This window comes from Lipophrys pholis (genome assembly GCF_963383615.2).
Source record: "Lipophrys pholis genome assembly, chromosome: 10".
NCBI lineage: Eukaryota > Metazoa > Chordata > Actinopteri > Blenniiformes > Blenniidae > Lipophrys > Lipophrys pholis.
Genome location: NC_137640.1, coordinates 7070774 through 7079551, shown reverse-complemented (window position 1 = coordinate 7079551; position 8778 = coordinate 7070774).

Here is an 8778-nt window from a genome sequence, read left to right as displayed (position 1 = left end):
TTTGTGAAGAACTAGTGCTCCGGTTGGATAGTGTTATAAGAAATAACCAGGCTTGCATTACCAATTAAAAATGAAAATGAAGGAAATAGTTAGGAAGCAGCTTTAAAAAAAAGTTTGAAGTTTAAGACTTAATACAAATTAGACCAAGGTTAAGATGATCAACTTTAGTTTTTATTAAGGTTTTAGCAGTCATATTCATACTTTCAGTCAGCTTTCCAAAAGATGAAGACATCAGAAGGATAGTAATTTCAAAGCCCAAACGTAGATACTCAACACACTATAAACATTAGTTTTAGATTTGGGACTGAAAGTGGCTCAGTACAATCTAGTCGCTTAAAATTGAAGGTACTGTGATTATTAGCTCTTCATCATGACTTGTATAAGCTGAAAGCTCATTAACATTGATACACTAATTTAATAGGACAAAACTGGAAATATAAACACTCATTATTTTTCACTTGCTAGTCATGAATAACACCACATTATGAGTTTACTCTAACAAGGGGAGACATTCATGGACAATTACTCAAAATAAAGTAAATTGCTTTTTTTAATAGAAAGCAAAAAATACACAGCATCCGTTGCTGAGTCTCTTTAATGACCTAAATGTTGTGTTTTATTCTGCGATAAGGCCACAGTACATCCCAAAAAAGGTCTTTCTCCCTCTGAGTAAAGTGAAAATGTTCACTCACATGTTGTGACGGTCCTCACTTTGCTCCTGCTCCCCAGGCCCGCCTGGTTCGCTGTGTAGATGTAACAGTCGTAGAGCGTGGAGGGCTGCAGGTTTTCCACCACAGCCGTGGTGTTGGTATAAGTAAAGCTGACCATGTCTCCGGTGGCCTGAGAGTATACTTCTAGGTAGTAGTGCTGCGCCGAAGGTACCGTAATCCATTTCAAAAAGAACGACGTACTCGACAGAGGCCGACCGACAAGTATCTGTGATGTATCTGGGACTGGCAGGATGGAATTGAGGAGAAAACATGACTGGTCATCCTTCACAGCAAAATCACATCACTTCATAGAGTCTGTGTGTGACGCCACAGTTCTGACGGCACTGTAATGAATTACACATACTTTACAAGAGAAAGCTCCTCAACAGTCTGTATGTACTCTTCACAACTTTCTCATTAACTAAATTAATCATAGCATTTGACAACTTGAATTTACCTGTGGTTGCTTCTGTTGAATTCACACACTCAACAAAGTAGAACATAAATACTTTGAGGGTCACTTTATACTCTGTTCCTGGACTCAAACCCTGCACATCCTTCATAGTCCAGTGCCCCGGGACAGACGTGACAACCGGGACAGAACCCGGAGAGTTCTTCTTCCGAAGGTCTAAAAGGTAGCTTGTAGCCCCGGGATACTTTTTCCATTTCACCAGAATGGATGATGCAGTTGAAGACTTCGCCGACAAGATTTGGCATCCTGAATGAGCTGGATATGAAACAATAAGCTCTATCATTAAAAGCGACTGAACAATAAAAAATAAACAAAAACACACATCTTAATATTCTTATCCGGTTGATACACAGTGGCTTCACCAGTCTTAATAGATTTCATATTTCTGTCACAGGCCTATAGCACAAAGAAACGCTCTTACCCTCTGCACTGTGGAGTATCTGCAAATAACAGAAATAATGGAATCAGAAGCAGGTTTTGATTTTAAAATATATCATAAACATACATTATTGTACGTTTTCTTTAAATAGAAGAGGAGAGTTACCTGTGTAAAAGATACAAGCGCTAAAGAAAAACCTAAAGCTCCCAACAATCCCATCTTAGACATTGAGAGGATTAAAATTAGTTTGAAGAGACTCCAATACAAAAGGTGTTCTTGATTCTTTTGAGCTTTAGCTCAGCATGTGTGGGAGCCAATCAGTATTCCCCAAATGGGGATGGGCGGGCCCGCCAAGTGCCCGGGGCTGCCCTGAGAAGGGAGGGAGGGAGGGAGGGCCGGAAGGATGGATGGATGGATGGAGGAAGTTTTGATGGATTTACCTGAGATAAGGATGACAAGATGATCTCTCTCTTTCTGCCTCTGCCTCTGCCTCTCCCTCTCTCTCTCTCTCTCTCTAATAACTTTTAAAAGTATGAATCCCATCATGTTTCACGTGTTGTTTTGGAAATCTGTCGAGGTTTACTTTCTGGGTTGCGTTTTACTATTTTTTTATGAGTTATGCCTTTGTATGTGTTATTATAGTTAATAAATTTAAAAAAACTTAACTCTAAGCCAGGTAAGTGAAATAACCTTGAAAATGCAAACCCAACATCAACTACTGCTATAATGCCTAAAATCTACTTAATTACAGGTAAAAGCACTGTAGCAAAAGAATAGCACACAAAGAATACTTCTATTAGTTACTTTTTGCTCAAATTAAATTTTAGATGATCCAAAAATATACATGTACATATAAATAAATTGCACATTTATCTGTTTTGTCATCAAACATCGATGTAAAGCAAGTTAAATGATAAAGCTTTTGGCAATAACATGGCAAATTATGGACAATAAATAAAGTTGTGGGCATGCTCTTTAATGCACACTGATGATTTTAAAAGTAGGAAACTAGATTACATAGTAAGGTCAGTATTTATAATTTGTCACTTCCACCACTTATTTTAAAATGCCCCTGCCGACATTAAAAGTCCTCAGTTTGCTAAATATAACATAATTAAAATGATCCAATCCAATGCTAACCAAATTACAAAGTGAGATGTTTTGATACCCACAGTGAAAATGTATTTGGCAAACTACCATCAAACTTTTCGTGTTTTTACATTATAAATTATTCACTTCACCAGACCAGATGAAAACAGCCTGACCAACATTGATCGTATCGCAGAAATGTCATAACATGAGCATTCACAGGCAGTGAACATGCGACGTGACTTTACTGACCTAATACACACCCCACCCTTCATCTCATGTCACATCTCATATCTCGGATCACATCAACCCACGTGTTTCACAGTTGAGCCATTATATAACATATGTAGTCAATTTGCGCACTTTCAGTCTCCTTATTGTTGATTTTCATACTAAAGATTTTTTTTTTTTCTTTTCATTCTTCCTTCTCAAAGTTACAGTAAATATCAAAATTTTCCCAAGGTATGCTGCGACTTAACACATGTTTACGTATTCTGTCTTTCCTTTACCGTAGGAACAATACAGAAGGACACAGTGAATGACCCAAACCAAAGACAAAGACTTGGGTGGGGCTGCCTGAGCAAAAGAGACGAGTGCCACTGAAACCCAAGTCAGGAATGCAAACATGGGAATTGGGACTTTGACTAACTAGAAAATACTTGCTTACCAAACATTGCATGCTTGAAGCTGTTGCTTCAGGTTTTTTTTGCCTTAAACTGAGTTGCTATACGATGTATTTAAAAAAAAAATTTTTTTAAAAAGTGACATGAATTTCCTCCTGATCGAAGCACGGAGCTGGCTTTATGTAGGCTACATGCTGGGCTGAATAAGATCTTTTATCAGAAGAGAATAAAGGACTATCACCTCCTGGCTCCTCACTGTGTATCAGGAAAAAAAAAGGAAGTCAACATGAAAGTTGATATGTGCTATAAACCTGCCGGGGAACTCAAGCTGTCCTGCTTAAACCAAAGAGCAATTTTGAACCATGGCGAATAAGGACAAGTGATGCCAACACCTTGATATTTCATTGTGTTTTTATGCAGCTGTGATATTGTTTTCAAGTAGACAATGTTACAGGTCACAGGTATTGAGCGTTTTATGATGCAACACAGATTCCCACAGATTGCCCAAGTACGTCTCTTATTCAATTTGGTCCGCTTATCTGTGCCTGCTGCTCAAGCTGGTGTTTTACAAAACAATAGGATTAGAGCGTTTTTCACTTGCTGAATCATCTGAGGGTAAATCAAACGAGACCGTGTCTTCCTCGGTATTTCAAATTATGAGGGAGTCAAGTGTCCATTCAGACATTTGTACCATCAAATGCGTCCCCAAGGCGGAGACAGTTAAGTTCTACTAAACAGTACACCTACTGTTGGACAAATATCGAATATACATCTTAAAATCAACAGGAGGTTATTTCTCAGATTTAACTGACAGAAACAGATTTGTTATAGTTAGCAGATATTTGCTTTGGAAGTCTGTGTGAAGCAAATTGCAAAATGTTCTTCTTAATGCAAGAGCATAAAGTCCACGAGTCCACTCCACGAACTTTGTCTTTGAGTTGAAAAGACACTTGAAATTTGACACATTAACCAAACTGGTTGCTTATTCATAGTTAACCGAACAACTTTAGATGCTCTGGGTGGTGGGCCCAGTGAGTTGCTCGGTGTCAAGGGTCTTCCAACTGGTAACCCATCAGATGGATCGAAAAACTGGAAAACATCCTTAAACAAGCTGGGTTAGGGTCACTGAAATAAATTGGTTTTATAAACGGATCCATGTTTTTTTTTTTGTAAGACTGATGTGAGTGATAGGGAAAATACTATTAGCTGGATGAGGCTTTTCAAATATATTAAAGGTGATTTTTGAAAAGACCATTTCAAAGTGTCTCTATGGTTAAAAAGGCTGCCGACCCCTCATTATTAGGCGAGGTGAATAGGAGATTCAGATCTTACGTATGCCGCTTAAAGGCCTTTCTAAGATCTGTGTGTCCCCAAGAAATCTCATCTCTTTGGTTGATTTATGTCCCACGTTGAAACCATGAAAGGCTACCTAATCCCTGCTGAGTGCCACAGTATCATTATCAATAACCAATGCTACATACAGTGCCCTGGGAGTAATACCAGATCCACCTCTTTTGTGATTTGAGGGACTTAAGCCAACTTAAACTGATGCTGTCATAAAAAAGGACCCTGGGTGGGTGCGGTGTGACGCCGGTGTGTCACCGGGTGTGTTTTAGAAGAGAAATGGACGTGAGCACTAAAGAACATATTTGCAAATGAAAGTGCAGTATGAGCTCGTGAAAACAGATCGATGTGTAGAATTCACTTGGCTGACCGTAGTGAGAGGAGTGATTTTGCATATTTTACATGTTGCAGTAAAGAACGTGTATTCCCAATAAGACGCGACCATTTCAGGGTTCATATGAGTGACGGATGGTGGTGATTTCACTTTGATAACTGTCAGCATCAATAATGATGGGCCACAATTATGATAAAAAACATTTATCATTAAATACATACCCATCTATCCAGCTTTTAGATCACTTATCTAATTTCTAATTACCTGTAAGTGGTAGAAACTGATCTCAGCTGAGTATGGTTGAAGGAAATATACTTAAAAAAACAAACTTAAAAGTGTTTCCGCTATGTATCACCTGAGTAGTGCTGCCATTATTCAACCGGAATGTTTTCTCCTATGAGGATTATTTATTGATCATTTCAGCCAGCCAAAGCAAAACAAAAACAGCAGCTGCATTTCAACATTTTCCATCAAATAAAGGATAGATAACACCTACTATTTTATACATGTTTATTCTAAGTTTTGGGCTAGGGCTGTCACAATAGTGGACAACGAATATCGCAACACAGCTTCAGCTATCAGGATTTCAAGCCAAACTTAAATAATCATGAGACAAGTTACAGTCTGATGGTAAAATTGGGTGAAACAAAGCCTGAAGCTGTTTAATATACAGGTTTGTTTCTTGAACCTATTTAAGTTGTTTTAGATGAGTTTACATGACATTAACTAAACTGCTTATCTTACGGCGACCTCCATCGGATTCTATGCAGCGACTTTTGTTCTTACTGGAGGCACCACTGTCTCTCTACAGCTACTAATATAGGCTTACGTTTATTCATTTATTTATTTATTTATTTATTCATCTATCTATATATCCAAAAGTTGTTGACAAAAGGAGCAACCTTTTGAATTGTGTAACAATGCAGATCACTCAAGCTGAACAACACAGAGCAAAGTATTCTTCTATTACTGACACAACTGAGAATTAATTTTCCCTGTTATACAATGACAGACTGGTGACCTGTCCAGGGTTTATCCTGCCCTCGCCCACAGTACCGTGGGATTGGCTCCAGCACCCCGCCACCATGAAAAGGATAAGCAGGAAAGAAGACGGACGGATCTATTGATGTTCAAACGACCCACTATGTGCTGTGGGGAAAACCTCAGTCGAGGTAGAGAAGAACCTGTGCAGGAAACAGGAAAGGCTCGTAGCCCGGAAAACAATATACTGACGTTGAGGTGAGGATGCTCCCCTCTAATTTGATATTGGCATTAGACAAGTCTTGCACTTACATAACAAGTTAGAATCATTAATCTTTGGCACCGGGCACAAAAGGAAATCTAATCTCATTTCCTGTGTCACAAGATGCAGTGATGATACTCCTTTGCAGAAAGCTGATCCTGCACGTGTATCTGGCTTTACCCTGAACATTTATCCAAGCAACATGTTGATCTGTATAAAGTACAAAGTTGAAATCAATGTTTCATATTGGTCACAAGGCAGTTTTACAAATAGTATAGTCATAAAAGATTAAAAAAGAAGGATATTCCTCAAAATATAAACTCCAGTGCACTAAATTGATAGTCATCCATGTAACCGCTTATAATACACTTTATAGGTTTGTGGTGAATTCAACCGTTTTCTCACTCATTACACCATGCATGAGACGTTAAAATGGGGCTATTTTGCATCCAAAAGCATTATTAGCTTAATTGTACCTTCAAATGTATGCATTTTAAACTACCATTATCATTTCCACACACTCATACTTTTTATTTATCATTAATATGTTAATGACTCTGTTCAGCTTAATGTTAAATTTAACCATTTCAGGAAAACAACTAGAAAAAGGACATCATGTTTGAAGGCCATTACACCTTTGCACTTTAAAAAAATGAAAAAAAATAAAGTCATGATAAGAATATATAAAATGCTTCGTCTTTTCTATAAAACACTAATTTGCTTTTGATCAAAATCACAAAATCACACATTACAGGATGTCTGTTATAAGTCCTATCATAAGATGCATGTATAGTTATTGTATACAAAATTTAAGACACTTTCTTACAGTGTCACATAATGCAACATAGCATATGGGCCACACGGTGGTGTAGTGGTTACCGTCATTGCTTCACAGCAAAAAACATTCAACTCTGGGCATGGAGGACCCTTGTGTGTGGAGCTGTTGCCCTTGTGTGCATGGCTTTAGGTACTCCAGTTTCCTCCCACAGTCCAAAATCATGCATGGTAGAAGTGAATTGTTTTTTCTAAATGGCCTGTAGGTGTGAATGTGAGTGTTTCCCTATATGTCTTTTCCCTGAGATCGACTGGTGACTTGCCTTCACCCATAGTTGGATATAACCAGTGCCCCCAGTGGATGGATGGACTGGAAATAGCATATGTGGAAACATAGATATCAAATGTCACTTGTTAGACTCACTGGACGTTTGGCTTCCAGACTGACCAACCGGACATTGTGGTGGTGGTCAAACAACAAAAGAGGGCAGTAGTGATAGATGAGGCAGTATCAGCTGAGAGTTGAAGAAACATTTGGAACAAATGTGGTGGGGTTAAAGCTGACGTGGTTTCTATAGTAGCAGGAGCACTCAGGGCGGTGACCCCCAAACTCGGAGAGTGACTGTAGCACATCCCAGGAACAGCATCTGAAGCCTCAGTCCAGAAGAACACGGTCCAGAAGAATGCGGTCCAGAAGAACACGGTCCAGAAGAACGGGGTCCAGAAGAACACGGTCCTAAGAGTGTATCAGCTAAGATACTGCCTCTGGCAGAGCACCCGAGCTCGAGGATGATACAGATGTGTGTGTGATGATACAATCTGCATTGACTTACGAGAGGAAAACATTATAGTGTTCCTGTTCATTTATGAACAAATTTACTGTTCGGCATACGTGTTTCATGCTTTCATAATTGCACATTGTTGAAGTGGTTCGTGCTCTCATGTCATATCTCCCCCTTTTCTTGTGTGTGTGGAGCTTGCATGTTCTTCCTGGGTGTATAGAGGTTTTCTCCAAGTACTGGATGGATTATCTGTCCACCATGCAACCTGCATTCACCCTTACAGTCCATATGGATGGATGGATGGATGGATGGATGGATGGATGGATGGATGGATGGATGGATGGATGGATGGATGAATGGATGGATGGATGGATGGAACTTTGCAAATATGATTTCTTGCTTAATAAAGAAAGTTAAGTAGTTTTTCATTCTCAGATGTATGCTTGTTGTCATTAGTTGTTTCCAGTTTGTTCATTTATTGCTGATCTCACTTCATATTGTGTGTTTGCGACCCGTCCTCTTGGGTACATCATCCTGTCACACAGATAATTCACTTTAAAAAGCAAGCACTGGTCCACAAAGCTGACTGATTTAGACGACAAGTGGGAGACTAATTTCAGGTTGAGGGTTCACATACAGTATCACCCCATTTGACACCATCACATAAAAACTGACAACTCAAACTTATATATCTGTTTCAGTGCATACGATTCATTGTGCATTCCAAAAAATTTTCCGTTTAATGCATTTTTCACGAAACATATAAAAAACAACTACAGGTTGTTTTTTTTTTTGTTTGTTTTTTGCATGATCTGAAACTAAAGCCAGGGCTGTGGTCCAGGACTCGAGACATTTTTGTTGTTGTCTCGGACTCCATGGTATTCCACTCGGACTTGTCTCCAGACTCCGATATTGGTCTCGCAAAATATTTTAATCGTCTCGACCGAGTCCAACTCTGTTTTTAAACCTGGTTTAAAAAGAACAAACTGAAAGGCAGTATTATTTTTGCTGCTAAACCCAGTTTCAGT